General features: G+C 38.9%; 1 protein-coding gene across 2 annotated transcripts in view; it reads left to right on the top strand.

Annotated features, from left to right (window-relative positions):
- The window catches only part of LOC150081735 (outer mitochondrial transmembrane helix translocase-like), a 235,089-nt gene that overhangs the window by 179,912 nt on the left and 38,024 nt on the right, over positions 1-17,153 (top strand). The gene's annotated exons all lie outside the window — the stretch shown is intronic.

The raw sequence follows: 17,153 nt of genomic DNA, 5'->3' as shown, positions 1-17,153 counted from the left end.
TTCTTCAAATTGTCTCTTGTCTCCTGAATCATAGTAGATGCATCTCATTTAATTATCTCATCAGTGACAATTAACATTTAAAAATGCATTCTTTTCATTTCTAAAATTAGACAGATGTTGTTTTCCACTCATTGCTTTGTTTCTTTCAGATGTACATCCAGTGAACATGATTGAGTGCATGTTGAGTCAATTTGGTGGGACCTCAGCTCTGAGAAAACAAAAATGAAATTGTGTTATAGGCCTAATTGTTATTATAACAAACAGCTGTACAGACATATAATGCAGGGCAATAAATCAGGATGTTTTGTAATGGATGACTTTGACTAACCAGATATTCACTGGACCCTACAGGGTCCAGTGAATATCTGGTTAGTTAAACTTACTTACTTACACAGAAGGAAGACTTTTGTGGATTTATTGGATGGTAGTTTTCCATACAAGCATGTTACAGAAGCAGCAAGAAAAGCAGCACAGTCGGTCCTCGTATAACACGTGTTTGCATTACACGAATTCAATCATACACGATTTATAAATAGGGAAACGATATCTTATATAACACGAACCGAATTCGCTTATACACGATTCGCCTTTGTGTTTACAAGAAATGGCAGTCGAATGCGGAATCACCCCAACTGAACGCAACACGATAGGAACGAAGAAGATTCTGAAAATGTATTTATGTGTTTTATATCAGTGAAGGGGAAACACATTTCACCATAATAACGTAAAAACCAACACAATTCCAGCTATCGATATAATCGCAAATGCAATTAGATGGAGTTTACTACCAGTTTATAACAGATTCCACTAGCACAAACGCAACTGGAAATTGTTTTTATTGTTTTATGGTAGTAACCCCCAGAAATGTGCTTTAGTAAAATGTGAGGTGTTAATAGTGTATCTTGGCCTTTACGGTGTTGTTTATTCAGTTGCTACACGCGCGCAGCTTTGTTTCTGTGTATCAAGCGTGCCACCTCGTTTGTAATTGTGCTTTATTCCCTAAAAATTAGTAAAATACTTAAAAGGTGTGAAAAGGAAGCGTCCTGGCTAAGACACTGCAGATTCAGAGAGAAAAAAAAAGAAGCAATATCGATAAACAGAGGCGGACTGGGTCAAAAATTCTTACCCGGGAAAATTTGTAGTGGCCTCATACTACGGTTTATGGCCAAAATCACACCGGCCTCGGGCCCACCGTGGTTTCCCCCGTAAGGCTTATGGTCAGTTCGCTTCTGTCGATAGAGAAAAAATATGAAATTGTGAAACGCTTTGAGCGAAATGAAAGACCATGTGATATTGCACGTGCTACAGACCTAAATGAGGCAACGCGGAGAATTACAAAGAATGCAGAGAAAATAAAAACAACTTTCATAGCGAGAACAACTCAAAGTGTAATTAAAATCCATTAGATTAAGACACAAAGAATTGGAAGAGATGGAAAGGCTGTCATCTCTTTGGATAGAAAATCAAACAAAAAGCAAGTTTGCTTACGATAGAAGCAAAAGCATTAGCAATATTTTATTACGACTTACGTATTATAATTTATACTTATGTATTATAAAATACATAAGTATTTTATTACGATTTTATTTAATATAATAAATTTTTTACGAATAAAATACGTATTTTATCCGTAAAAAAAACTTTTTTAGTATTAAAAAATACTAAAAATACTTTATTATAATATAATATTATTTTTATTAAGTATTTTAATCGTTATAAAATACGTAAGTATTTTATAACGATTAAAATTACCCGATTATTTATTGTGTTTGGTAATATTTTGGTTCCAAATGTGTGTTCAATCTTGGGTGGTCGGCACCTAACCCTACTTTTCCCATAGGGCCTGTTGTTTATATTGCACGATTTTGCATTGCACGAGGGTTTCTAGGAACGCAACTATCGTGCTATACGAGGACAGACTGTACTCTGATTATTAGCAGAGAGCCTTCATACATTAAGAATCTGCAAGTAAAAGATCAACTAGGTGGCAGTGATCACAGTGTATTGATGTGGGGTTTACTTAAATATATAACAATTGCCAAGGGCAAAGGGAATGCTTTTGCTATCATAAAGATGACTACAGTGGACTTGGACAGTTTTTTAAATTCTGTGTAGTGGGATAAACTGAAGGAATTAAACAGCAAATTATAAATGGAAAGCAGTCAGGTATGTTGTTGTAGAAGTTACTAGGCTTTTTACACCAACTAAAAGATTCAGTTAATGGCATAGACCTAAATGGATGTCAGATGGACTGATGAGACTTGTGGCAGTAAATCAAAATGCACTGCATGCATATAAATTACCAGGTGATACAGTAGCCTAAAATTGCAGCCATTATCAATCCACCACAGAATAGAAACTTCCTCAACAATTCTTCTCTACTAATGCTAATGTTAACATTAGCATTAGTAGAGGAATATGATGCAAGAAAGCAAGCTTATATAGCATCAGCCCAAAAAAAAAAAAAAAAAAAAAAATCCCATTTCACCCATCCATTCACTCCAATGTTTGTCTAGTTCTGCCATGAATTTAAGTTGTTGACCTCCACTACAAAAGATGGAAGTTGGATCCAACTATCAACCACCTGCTGGCTAAAGGCAAATTTCTGTACATCTGTTCTACAATTGTCTTTCCTCAATTTGAATTTATATCCCCTTAGGTGACTAATCTGAGCAAGAGGAAGAATCCCATCAGCATTGAGGTTGCTCAAACAATTCAAGGCCTCATACACCTCAATCAGATCACCTTGCAGGTGCCTAGCTTCCAGATGATGCAAGAAAGCAAGCTTATATGAGGGGGATATCAAACGGTTCGTACCCTTACAAAGAAATAATAGCCCTAGAAAGGTGAAACTTCACAGGAACTTTAATCCTTTTCAATGTACTCTCCATGTATAGTAACATATTTCTCCCATCCAGGGATCAGTTATTTAATGCCTTGTTCACAGAAGTCTGCCCCTTTTTCCTGAAACCACGATTCCACTTCATTGACGAATTCCTGAGACTAATTGAAGTGGCATCCATGCAATGTTTTCTTCATTTCTCGAAACAAGAAGTCTGACAGTGCTGAGTCAGGAGAATAGGGTGGGTGCTGCAGTAGTTCGAAGCTGCACTGGGCAACAAAGTTGGTGGTGGCAACGGCTTCTGCAAAGGCGTCAGCAGTCATGGAACCCATCATGCAGAGACTTTATAGTGCAGATGGTTATGTTAAATGTGCAGATGGTCATGTTAAATGCTGTGGGCAGACCCGTAACTAATTCTCACTGCATTTGCTATGAAATGAATTGTCACATGTCTGTCACTCAGCACCAGCTGCTAAACCTTTGCAACCATCTCACCGCCTGTGGATGTTGATGGCCTTCCTTCTCTTGGCTTGTCAAAGACACTTGTATGACCACACTGGAACTCCTGTTTCCACTTTTCTACAGTGTGAGAGGATGGACAGTTCTGCCCATAAACAGCTTTCTTTTCTTCGTCAATTTCCTGAGCTTTCTTGCCCTGCAAATGCAGGAACTTGATCACTGCCTGATACTTCACTTTGTCAACCATAGCATCCTTCCTCAGATTCCAGGCTTCACATCTAGTGTATGATCACTTACTGGATTGAAATTTCACATGGTAGTTATTGAATATATGAAAAATTTATATTAAAAATGGCATCTTTCTACTGATGCTTTATCTAGGTCAGGGTATGAACTTCTTGGTACCCCCTTGTACACAATCAGCAAAAAAAAAAAAAAAAAAAACCCTTCCCTTTTCACCCATCCACTTACTCCAAAAGTTTATCCATTTCTTCCTTTAATTTATTTAAGGTATCAACTTCCACAACAACAGATGGAAGTTTGTTCCAGCAATCAACTACCTGCTGACTAAAAGTAAATTTCTGCACATATATTCTACAACTGTCTTTCCTCAATTTAAACTTACTAAAACTAATAGACTAAAAGATTAACAGAACCTGCAGGCAGAGGTGAAAGCAATTCTTGCACTGCTTCTATTGTAATGTTGTAATGAGCAGCAGCCTAGAGAGCAAGTTGCTGGGGACTTCAAGAGCTGCTGGGAGTTATCATGGAACAAATAAAACATGGGCTGAGTTAGGGTAACTAACGTTAAGAACAGGTGTATGTATACTTAAATATACACCAATGCTAGAAGTATAGTAAATACATTTCATGAATTTGAAGTGCTGATCAAGGCAATGGGCAGAAATTATTGGGATATCAGAGATATGGTGTCACACAGATATAAGCAGTGCAGAATTAGAATTTGGGGAGTACAATATACACAGGAAGGATAGACAGGGTAGGAAGGGAGGAGGGGTTATGCTATTATTTAAGAAACACATAAAATCTAAGGAAGTGCATCCAGTTTACATTGGTGGACAGTGCAATTTTGAGTCAGTTTGGTGTGATATAAACGCTAGAAGTGAAAATGAGAGTAGGAGTGTGTTATAGGCCTAATGAATATGAGTATAATGAGCAATTGTGCAGAGAAATATCAGAATTAGAATGCCTTGTAATGGGGGATTTTAACCTTCCAGATATTAACTGGAACTTGTGGTCGGTAACTTGCTAGTAAGACTTTTGTGGATTTATTGGAGGATAGTTTTCTACAGCAACATGTTTGGGTGTCAACCACTAGGTGACAGCGATCACAGTCTACTGATGTGGGATTTACTTAAAGATGTAACTGCCATCAAGGGTAAAGGGAAGGGTTTTTGTTTTCGTAAAGGTGACTACAGTGGTGTTTGGATGTCAACCACTAGGTGACAGCGATCACAGTCTACTGATGTGGGATTTACTTAAAGATGTAACTGCCATCAAGGGTAAAGGGAAGGGTTTTTGTTTTCGTAAAGGTGACTACAGTGGTCTAAGACAGTTTTTAAATTCTATACAGTGGGATCAACTGATGATGTTAAAAACAGCGAAAAACAGCCTTCAAGGAATTAATCTTGGAAGCTACAAGGCTTTCATAACAAATAAAAAATAATCTTCAAGATTTAGACCTAAATAGAAGTCAGATGAACTAAGGAGGCTTGTGGAAGAGAAGAAAAATGCATAGGATGTATATAAATTATCAGGTGACACAGAAGCCTATGGCAGATATAAGCTGGTCTGTAATCAAGTCACAAAGGAGGTTAAGCAAGCAAAGGATGCAAACAAAAACAACAAAGACTCCTTTACTTATGTAAATACTAGAAGGATGGAGATGAATCAGATTGGACCACTTGATCGTGGTTCAACTGTGTGAATGATCCTGCTCAGATAGTTGATAAACTGAATGAGTATTTTGCATCTACATTCATACCTGAGGAATTCTGTAAGGAAGGGGAGGACAAAAGTTTACTAAACTCTAACGGGGAGCTTAATGATTTTGTAATAACTGAGAACAAAGTGGAGGAGAAATTGTTGAAGTTAAACATAAAAAAGGCACCTGGGGCAGGTGGAATGTATCCAGTTATATTGAAGGAGGCAGCGAGGATAGTATGCAAACCCTTAACCATAATTATGAAAGCATTCTTAGAGTCGGGAGGTCCCCATGGACTGGGGATGTGCAAATGTATCCCCAATTCACAAAGTGTATTCAAAGGGTGACACAAATAATTATAGACCTGTTTGTTTAACTTCTGTTCCGGGCAAAATAATGGAGTCGCTGGTTAAAGAAGTAATGCAGGATTAACTAGATGAGACTGCAGTAATAGTTCAGACACAGCCTGAGTTTGTTAAGGGGAAGTCTTGGCTGACCAATTTGATTGGATATTGCAATGTAGTCACAAAGGAACTGGATGCAAAAAATAATGTTCAAGGTTGAGGCCTAAATGGATGTCAGATGAATTGAGGCTAGTGGCAGAGAAGAAGAATGTATGGGATGCATATAAAGTATCAGACGATACAGAAGCCTATGGCAGGTATCAACTAGTCTGGAAGAAAGTCACAAAGGAGGTTAGGCAGGCTAAGGCAGATTATGAGAAATCTTTGGCAAAGGATGCAAAGAAAAATAGCAAGGAGTTCTTTATTTATGTAAACTCTAGAAGGAAAGGGATGAATCAGATTGGACCTTTTAACATAGATGGGTTGACTATTGATGATCAGGTAGTTGATAAACTGAATGAGAATTTTGCATCTACATTCACACATGAGGAGTTATTCAATGAGGGGAGTGCCAAGAGTTTATCAAACACTAACAGGGAGCTGAGTGATTTTGTAATAACTGAGAGCAAAGTGGAGGAAAAATTGTTGAAATTAAACATAAGGAAGGCACCTGGGGTGGATGGGAGGCAGCAAAGGAAGTAAGCAAATTCTTAGCCATAATTATGACAGCTTCCTTGGACTCTGGGGAGGTCCCCATAGACTGGAGGTGTGCAAATGTATCACCAGTTCACAAAGGAAGTTCAAAAGGTGACACAAGTAACTACAGACCTGTTAATTTAACTTGGAATCACTGGTTAAAGAAGCATTGCAGGATCATCTAGACAAGACTGCAGTAATATTTAAGACACGGCATGGGTTTGTCAAAGGGAGGTCTTGTCTGACCAATTTAATTGGTTATTATGATGTGGTCACAAACGAACTGAATGCCAAAAATAATTTTTATATCATATACTTGGATTTCAGGAAAGCTTTTGATATGTTGCACATGGAAGAGTGCTGTACAAATTGGAGAGGTATGGCATCAAGGGTAAGCTGCTACAATGGATAAAGGCATGGCTGAATGGGAGAGAACAGAGTGGTAATTAATGGACACTGCTCTTCGTGTCCATTGATTACCATTTTTATTATTAGTGGAATTAATGTTATTAGTGGAGTTCCCCAGGGTTCGATGTTGGGCCCATTGTTGTTTTGCATATTTATCAATGATATTGATGAAGGTATATCTTGGGGGAAGACAATGACCAATAGATTGACAGTAGCCACTGGCAGAGGTGAAAGAGATTCTTGCACTGCTTCTATTAGAATGAGCAGAAGCCTGAAAAACAAGATGCATGGTATTTCAGAGACTGCTGGGAGCCATTGCGGTACAAGTAAACACATGGGTTGTGTTAGGGTAGCTAAGAATAGAAACAGGTGCAGGTATACTTGTGTGTACACCAATGCTAGGAGTTTAGTAAATAAATTCGATGAATTTGAGGTATTGCTCAAAACATCAAAGGCAGATATTGTTGGGATATCAGAGACGTGGTGTCACACAGATATAAGGGATGCAGAACTGCAATTTCGGGAGTACAACTTCTACAGAAAGGATAGACAGGATAGGAAGGGGGGAGGGGTTATGCTATTAGTTAAGAAACACATAAAAACCAAGGAAGTGAAGCCAGTGTTGAGTCAGTTTGGTGTGACATAAGCATTGAGAGATCAAAATTGAGAGTAGGAGTGTGCTATAGGCCTAATGACTGATGAGTATAATAAGGAACTGTACAGGGAAATAGAGTGGGCCAGTAAATCAGAGAGTCTTATAATGGGAGATTTTAATTTCCCAGATATTGACTGGAATTTGGGGGCTGGTTATTCACGCATTAGCAGGGCTTTTGTGGATTTATTGGATGATTGTTTTCTACATCAGCATGTTCGGGAGGCAACTAGAGGGAGTAATACTCTTGATTTGATTATCAGCAATGATTCTTCATGCATTAAGAATCTGCAGATAAATGAACCACTAGGTGGCAGTGATCACAGTGTGCTGAAGTGGGATTTACTCAAAGAGGTAACTACCATTAGGGGTAAAGGGAAGGGTTATTGCTTCCGTAAAGGCGACTACGATGGACTGAGACAGTATTTAAATTCTATACAGTGGGACCAACTGATGATGTTACCAACAGCAAATTCAAAATGGGAAGCATTCAAAGAACTTATCTTGGAAGCTACTAGGCTTTACATACCAACTAAGAAATATTGTTCAAGGTTTAGGCCAAAATGGATGTCAGATGAACTAATGAGGCATATGGCAGAGAAGAAAAATGCATGGGATACTTACAAATTAACACATGACACAGAAGCCTATGATAGATACAAGTTGATATGCAACCAAGTTACAAAGGAGGCGGAGGCAGATTACGAGAAATCCTTGGCAAGGGATGCAAAGAAAAACAGCAAAGAGTTCTTTACTTATGTAAACTCTAGAAGGAATTGGATGAATCAGATTGGTCCACTTGATATTGATGGGTCAACTGTTGATGATCCTGCTCAGGTAGCTAACAAACTAAATGAATATTTTGCATCGACATTCACACATGAGGAGTTATTCAGCAAGGGGAATGCCAGAGGTGTATTCAACTCTAACAGTAAGCTACAGAATCTTGAAATAACTGGGAGTAAAGTGGAGGAGAAACTGTTGAAGATAAACACAAGAAAGGCACCCGGGGTGGATGGGATCTATCCAGTTATATTAAAGGAGGCAGCAAAGGAAGTAAGCAAACCCTTAGCCATAATTATGAGAGCTTCCTTGGACTCAGGGGTGGTACCCATAGACTGGAAATGTGCAAATGTGACCCCAATTCACAAAGGAGGATCAAAGGCTGACACAAGTAATTATAGACCTGTTAGTTTAACTTCTGTTCCCGGAAAATTAATGGAGGCACTGGTTAAAGAAGCACTGCAGGATCATTTAGACAAGACTTCAGTTATAGCTCAGACACAGCATGGTTTTGTTAAGGGGAAGTCTTGCCTGACCAACTTGATTGGATACTATGATGCAGTCACAAAAGAACTGGATGCAGGGAATAACTTTGATATTATATACTTGGATCTTAGAAAGGCTTTTGATACTGTTGCACATGGAAGACTGATACACAAATTGGAGCAGTGTGACATTGGAGGCAAATTGCTGCTATGGATAAAGGGGTGGTTGAGGGGGAGACGACAGAGAGTGGTAATCAATGGACACTGCTCATCGTGGACTAATGTTATTAGTGGAGTCCCTCAGGGCTCAGTGTTGGGTCCATTATTGTTTTCTGTATTTATAAATGATACTGATGATGGTATATCAAGCTTATTGTCCAAGTTTGCAGACGATACAAAGGTTGGCAGGGTTGTCAAGGACACTACTGACACTATGCTGCTGCAACAGGATCTGGAAAGGTTGAGCAGATGGGCTGAGAGGTGGCAAATGAAGTTTAACATTGACAAATGTAAAGTACTACACATGGGAAACAGCAACCCCAGAGCAACGTATCAACTCTGTGGTACTACACTGACAGTGGTAGAGAATGAAAGGGACTTGGGGGTGGTTGTGCAGGCAGATATGAAGTTCTCTGAGCAGTGCAGACGGGCTGCAAGAGTAGCTCATGGAGTATTGTCAATGATATACAGGAATTTTTCCAGCAGGGATAAGGAGGTGATTATTCCATTGTATAAGGCAATGGTCAGGCCACACCTAGAGTACTGTATACAGGTCTGGAGGCCTCATTTCAAGAAGGATGTAGAGATGCTGGAACGAGTACAGCAGAGAAGGGCAACAAGATTAGTGAATGGAACAAAGGGGTACTCTTACGAAGAAAGGCTTAAGTTTTGCAAATTACAGTGTCTGGAGACTAGGCACCAGCGAGGTGATCTGATAGAGGTGTATAAAGCTTTGAATGGTTTAAGCATGCTCAATGCTGATGGGATTCTTCCTCTAGCTCAGAAAAATCACCTGAGAGGGCATAAATTCAAATTGAGGAAAGACAGATGTAGGATAGACGTGCGGAAATTTGCCTTTAGCCAGCGGGTGGTTGGTTGGTGGAACAGACTTCCATCCCTTGTGGTGGAGGTTGATAGCCTAAATAAGTTTAAGGCTCAGCTGGACAGGTATTTTGAACGAACAGAGGGGTGAAGTGGAAGTGGGTTTTTTTTTTTTTTTTGGCTGATGCTGCATAAGCTTGCTTTCTTGCATCAAATGCCTCTACTAATGCTAATGCTAATATCAGGTTTAATGTCCAAGTTTGCGGTGATACAAAGGTTGGCAGGGTTGTTAACAACAGTAATGACAGTATGCTACTCCAACTGGATCTAGATAAGTTATTGCTATCCATATGCAAAGTACTGCATATGGATAGCAATAACCGAAGAGAAACGTACCAACTGGGTGGTACTACACTCAGGGAAGTGGAAAGTGAAAAAAGACCTGGGGGTAATTGTGCAGTCAAATATGAAGTTCGCTGAGCAGTGCAGATGGGCTGCCATGGCAGGTCATGGAGTCTTGTCAATGACATATAGGAATTTTGCTAGCAGGGAGAGGGAGGTGATAATCCCGTTATACAAGGCAATGGTCAGGCCACACCTAGAGTATTGTGTACAGGTCTGGAGGCTTGCTTGCTAGAACGAATACAAAGAAGGGCAACAAGATTGGTGAGGGGAACAGAGGGGTGCTCTTACAAAGAAAGGCTTAAGTTCTGCAAATTGCAGCGCCTTGAGAGTAGGCACCTGCGAGGTGATATGATTGAGGTGTATAAGGCATTGAATGGGTTGAGCAAGCTGAATGCTGATGAGATTCTTCGTCTCGCTCAGACTAAGAACCTGAGTGTGCACAGTTTCAAATTGAGGAAAGATAGTTGTAGAATATATGTGCGGAAATTTGCTTTTAGCTAGCGGGTAGTTGATTGGTGGAACAGGCTTCAATCTTTTGTTGTGGAAGCTAATAGCCTAAATAAATTTAAGGCTGAGGTGGACAGGCATTTGGAACAAATGGAGGGATGAAATGGGAGGGTTAATTTTTTTTTTTTTTGGCTGATGCTGCATAAGCTTACTTTCTTGCATCGTATGCCTCTACTAATGCTAATAATTTTGATTTCATAAAAATATTTGGATTTCAGGAAAGCTTTTGATACTATTGCACATGAAAGACTGCTGTACAAATTGAAGCCATATGGAATTAGGGGCAAGTTGCTGCAATGGATAAAGGGATGGTTGAGTGGGGATGGCAGAGAGTGGTAATAAATGGACACTGCTCTATGTGGATTAATATTATTAGAGGATTCCCCCCCACCCCCAGGGTTTTGTGCTGGGCCCATTGTTGTTTTGTTTATTTATTAATGATATCGATGAAGGTATATCAGGCTGAATGTTTAACTTTGCAGATGATACAAAGGTTGACAGAGTTATTAATGATAGCAAAGACTGCTACTTCACCAGGATCTAGAAATTTTAAGCAGGTGGGCTGAGAAGTGGCAACTGAAATTTAATATTGACAATTGTGAAGTACTGCATATGGGTAGCAATAACCCAAGAGAATTGTACCAACTGTGTGGTACTACACTCAGGCAGGTGGACAATGAAAAAAACCTAGGGTTAATTGTGCAGTTGGATATGAAGTTCTCTGAGCAGTGGAAATAGGCTGCCGGAGTAGGTCATGGAGTTTTGTCAACGATATATAGGAATTTTTGAAGCCGAGACAAGAAGGTGATTATACCTTTGTGTAAGGCAATGGTCAGCCACACCTGAGTACTGCATACAGGTCTGGAGGCCTCATTTTAGGAAGGATGGAGAGTTGCTAAATTGAATATATAGAAGGGCAACAAGATTGGTTGGGGGTGGGGGGTTCTCTTACAAAGATAGTATTAGCAATGGCTACATGGTGCAAGAAAGGCAAAAAATAAATAAATAATAATAATAAATGAAATAAAATTAAATAACAAAAATAAATAGAAGAATAAAAATAAAATAATAACAAAAGAAAAGGAAATAGACAACCTATGCGTTTCCCTCCTACCATAGGTAGGAGGGAAACGCATAGGTTGTCTATTTCCAGTTGACTTTTCAATTTCCCCAAACTGTCAGCCTCTGCCGCCCATGTAGGTAACATTCCAGTAATTTATAACTCGCTGGCTAAAATAAAGATCCTTAAATTCCTAAGTTCTGCAAGTTGCAGCATCTGGAGACTAGATACATGTGAGGCAATCTGAGTGAGTTGTACAATGCCTTTAATGGTTTGAGCAGGCTCAATGGTGATGGGATACTTCCGCTTGCTCAGATTAAGAACCTGAGGGGGTATAGATTCAAATTGAGGAAAGACAGTTGTAGAATAGATGTGCAGAAGTTTGCCTTTAGCCAGCGGGTAGTTGATTTCTGGGAGTTCTCCAAATTCCAGATGCTGCAATTTGGAGAACTTGAGCCTTTCTTGATAAGAGGACCCCTCAACTGTCTTGTTGCCCTTCTGTGTTTTAGCAACTCTACACTCTTCCTAAAATGAGACTGCCAGACCTGTATGCAGTACTCAAGGTTATTTTATCCCTTCTTATCCCTGCTATCAAAATTCCTGTATATCATTCGCAAGACCCCATGACCTGCTCTGGCAGCCTGCCTGCACTGCTCAGAAAACTTCATATCTGAATGCACAATTACCTGCAGGTCTTTTTCACTTTCCACTTCTCTGAGTGTAATGCCACACAGTTGATACATTTCTCTGGGGTTACTGCTACCCATATGCAGTACTTTGCATTTGTCAATGTTAAACTTCATTTGCCGCTTTTCAGCACATCTGTCCAACTGGATCCTGTTGCAGTAGCATACTGTCAATTGTTGTTAACAACCCTGCCAACCTTTGTTGCAAACTTTGACTGTAATCCTGAAATACCTTCATCAATATCATTGATAAATACAGTGAACAACAATGGACCCAACACTGCACCCAGGGTGACCCACTAATAACATTAGTCCACAAAGAGTAGTGTCCATTGATTACCATTCTGTGTCTTCTCCCACTTAACCATCCTTTTATCCATTGTAGTAACTTGCCCTTAATGCCATACTGCTCCAAAATATACAGTAGTCTTCCATGTGCAACAGTACTAAAAGCTTTCCTGAAATCCAAGTATATGATATTAAAATTATTTTTTGCATCTAGTTCCACCAATTTTAGTGGATACTATGATGTGACTACATCATAGTATCCACTAAAATTGGTCAGTCAAGACTTCCTCTTGTGTCTGAATTATTACTAGGCAATCTTGTACAGATGATCCTGCAATGCTTCTTTAACCAGTGACTCCATTATTTTCCCTGGAAGAGAAGTTAACTAACAGGTCTGTAAAATACTCGTTTTACCTTTTGATTCCCCCTTTGTGAATTGGGGTTACATTTGCACATCTCCAGTCCATGAGGGATCTCCCCTGAGTCCAACTATGCTCTCATAATTATGACTAAGGGTTTGCTTACTGTCTTTGCCACCTCCTTTAATGTAACTGGAGAGATCCCATCCACACCAAGTGCCTTTCTTGTGTTTAAGTTGAATGATTTCCCCTCCATTTTACTCTCAGTTTTACTCTCATTTTACTCTCAGCTTAATAAGCTTCTGTTCTCCACTTCACTACAGAATTTCTCATGTGTGAATTTTGATGCAAAATACTCATTGGGTTTGGCAGCTATCTGAGCAGGATCGTCTACCGTCAAACCATCAATATTAAGTGGACCAATCTTATTCATCCATTCCTTTTAGAGTTTACATATTTAAAAAAAGTCTTGGCTGTTTTTCTTTGTTTCCTTTGCCAAAGGTCTCTAGTAATCTGCCTTCTCTTGCCTAACCTCCTTTGACTTTATTACAGACTAGCTTATATCTATCATAGGCTTCTGTGTCGCCTGATAATTTATATGCATCCCATGCATTTTTTTTTCCTCTGCCATGAGTCTCATTAGTTCATCTGACATCCATCTGAGCCTGAACCTTGAATAGTATTTCTTAGTAAGATTAATTCCTTGAATTCATCCCATTTAAGTTTGCTGTTGGTAACATCATCAGTTGGTCCCACTGTGTGGAATTTAAAAAATCACTGAGACCACTATATTCACCTTAACGAAAGAAAAAACCCTTCCCTCTATCCCCGGTGATAGTTACATCTTTGGGTAAATCTCACATCAGCATTCTGTGATCTGCCACCTAGTGGTTCCTTTATCTGTAAATTCATAATGTATGAATAATCACTGCTGCTAATCAGATCAAGAGTATTATTCCCTTTGGTTGCCTCTCGAACATGCGTCTGTAGAATACAATCTTCAAATAAATCCACAAAAGGCTTGCTAGGGTGCGAGTGACTAGCCCACAAGTTCCAGTCAGTATCTGGAAAGTTAAAATCCCTCATTATGAGACTTTCTGATTTACTGGCCCATTCTCTTTCTCTTATATAGTTCTTCATTGTACTCATCTGAGTCATTAGGCATATAGCAAACTCCTACCCTCATTTTTGTTTTCTCATTGCTTGTGTCACACCAAACTAACTGAACATGGCATTATCCATCTTTGTCAACTGGATGCATTTCCTTACATTTTGTGTATTTTTTAACTAAATGCAGAACCTCTCCTCCCACTCCTATCCTGCCTATCCTTTCTGCACACAATTTACTCCCTAAATTACAGTTCTGCAATCTTTATATATGTGTGACACCATTTCTCTGATACTTCAAATTCATCAAATTTATTTAGTATGCTCGAAGTATTGGTGTACATGCAAGTATATATGCTCCTGTTCTTACTCTTAGGACACACAATTTTCAGAACTTAAGTCTTTCTTGGTAACACAACCACCTCCTTATCCCTGCTAGCAAAATACCTATATATCATTGACAAGATATCATGAGCTACTCTTGCAGCCTGTCTGCACTTCTCAGAAAAATTCATATCTGACTGCACAATTATCCCACAGGCTTTTTTCATTCCCCACCACCTTGAGTGTAGTATCACCCAGTTGTATGTTACTTTGGCATTACTGCTACCCATATGCAGTACTTTACATTTGTTAATATTAAACTTCAGTTGTCGCCTCTTAGCTCATCTGCTCAACTTTTCCAGATCCTGTTGCTGTAGTGTACAGTACTATCATTACTCTTGTTAACAACCCGGCAACCCTTCACATCGTCTGCCAAATTTATCATTAACCCTGATATACCTTCATTAATATCATTGATAAATTCAGAAAACAACAGTGGGCCCAACACCGAACCCTGGGGGGGACTACACTAACATTTGTCCATGAAGAGCAGTGTTCATTGACTACCACTCTGTGTTTTCCCACTGAACCATTATGTATATTGTAGAAATTTGACCTTAATGCCATACCTCCAATTTGTGCAGTAGTCTTCCCTGTGTAACAGTATCAAAAGCTTTCCTAAAATCCAGTTATGTGATATCAAAATAATTTTTTTCATCCAGTTCCTTTGTGACCATATCATTGTATCCAATCAATTTTTTCTCACAAGACTTCTCCTTAACCAACTCTTGCTGTGTCTGAACTATAACTGCAGTCTTGTCTTGATGTTCCAGCTTTGCTTCTTTAACCAGTGACTCTATTATTTTCCCTGGATCAGAAGTTAAATGAAGAGGTCTGTAATTAATCATGTCACCTTTTGATCTCCCTTTATGAATTCGGGAGACATTTGCACATATCCAGTCCATTTATACCTCCTCTGAGTACAAGGAAGCTTTCATTATTATGGCTAAAGGCTTGCTTACTTTCTTTGCTTCTTCCTTTAATATAACTGACCCATCACCACCAAATATGGAGGATGCGGGAAGGTCAGAGAATGACTACCGCATATCCTGGAGCAATATGGCCTTAGTTGCTAATGCTCTTAAAAACTAAATAACAACAATAATATAACTGAATAGATCCCATCAACTGAGGTGCCTTTCTTATGTTCAATTTCTCCTCCACTTTGCTCTCAGTTATTAAAAAATCATTTAGCTCCCTGCCAGAGTTTGATAAGCTTTTGGCATCCACTTCCCTACAGCCTTCCTCATGTGTGATTGTAGATGCGAAATGCTCATTCAGTTTATCAGCTACCTCAGCATGTTCATCAATAATCGAATTGTCGATGTCAAGTGGACCAATCTGATCCATTCCCTTCCTTCTGGAGTTTTCTTAAGTAAAGAAGTCTGTACTGTTTTTCTTTGCAATCCTTTGTTGAAGATTGTTTGCCTAACATCCTTTGTGACTTGATTACATTCTATCTTATATCTACCATAAGCAATTGCGTCTCCTGATAATTTATATGCATCCCATGTATTTTTCTTCTCAGCCGAGTCTCATTAGTTCATTTGACATCCATTTAGCCTAAACTTTGAACAGTATTTCTTATTTGGTATGAAAAGCCAAATAGCTTCCAAGATTAATTCTTTGAATGTCTCCCATTTAGAATATGCTGTTGGTAAACATCATCAGTTGGCCCAACTGTATAAAATTTTTAAAAAATCTTCGAGACCACTTTAGTCGTCTTTACGAAAACAAAAACCATTCCCTTTAGCCCTTATGGTAATTAATCTTTAAGTAAATCCCACATCAGTATACTTTGATCACTGCCACTTACTGGTTCCTTTATCTGCAGATTTTTAATGCATGAAGAATTGAATCTGCTCATAATCAGATCAAGAGCATTACTCCCTCTTGTTGCCTCTTGAATATGTTGCTGTAGTAAGCAGTCATTCAATAAATCTACAAAAGTATTGCTAGTGTGTGACCAATCCACAAATTCCATTCTATATCTGGGAAATTAAAATCCACCATTATAAGACAGTCTGATTTACTGGTCCACTCTTTCTCTGTACAGTTGTCAGTTGTACTCAGAGTCATTAGGCCTATAACACACTCATACTCTCAACTTGGTTTTCCCACTGCTTATGTCACACCGAACTAACTCAACACTGCACTGTCCACTCATGTCAACTGGATGCTCTTCCTTAAATATTTTTTGTGTTCCTTAACTAGCAGTATCACCCCTCCTATTCTATCCTGTCTATCTCCTCTCTACACATTGTCCTCCCTAAATTCCAATTCTGCATTCCTTAACTCTGTGTGACGCCATGTCTCTTATATCCCAACAATATCAGCCTTTGATGTCTTACCAGCAGCTCAAATTCATCAAATTTAAATTAGAAGAGGCCTGTGGTACTGGGTTCCACAGATAAGAAATAATAATCCAGTACATCCAATAAGAGCAGTAACTAATTATTTAATAAATTGTTAACAGAAGCTTTCGAGATAAAAAATCTCTTCCTGAGCCGTAGGAGTACATACATACATAAATATAAAATATTAATTATAAATATAAAACATTACAAATGGAATGGTAGAGAACATTCATGTTAAGTAAAAAGAAAGTATTCACGAAGATACACGAATGCTGAATCATTTACTGTGTATAATTAGGTGAGTGTTGCAGGACTACTCTCTTGAGCCTGGAACCATTCCAGCTC

Source organism: Mastigoproctus giganteus, chromosome 8 (assembly GCF_048544385.1).
Source record: "Mastigoproctus giganteus isolate SK-2022 chromosome 8, ASM4854438v1, whole genome shotgun sequence".
Lineage (NCBI taxonomy): Eukaryota > Metazoa > Arthropoda > Arachnida > Uropygi > Thelyphonidae > Mastigoproctus > Mastigoproctus giganteus.
The sequence above is the reverse complement of the archived record's forward strand: the minus strand, read 5'-3'. Positions and strand labels throughout refer to the sequence as shown.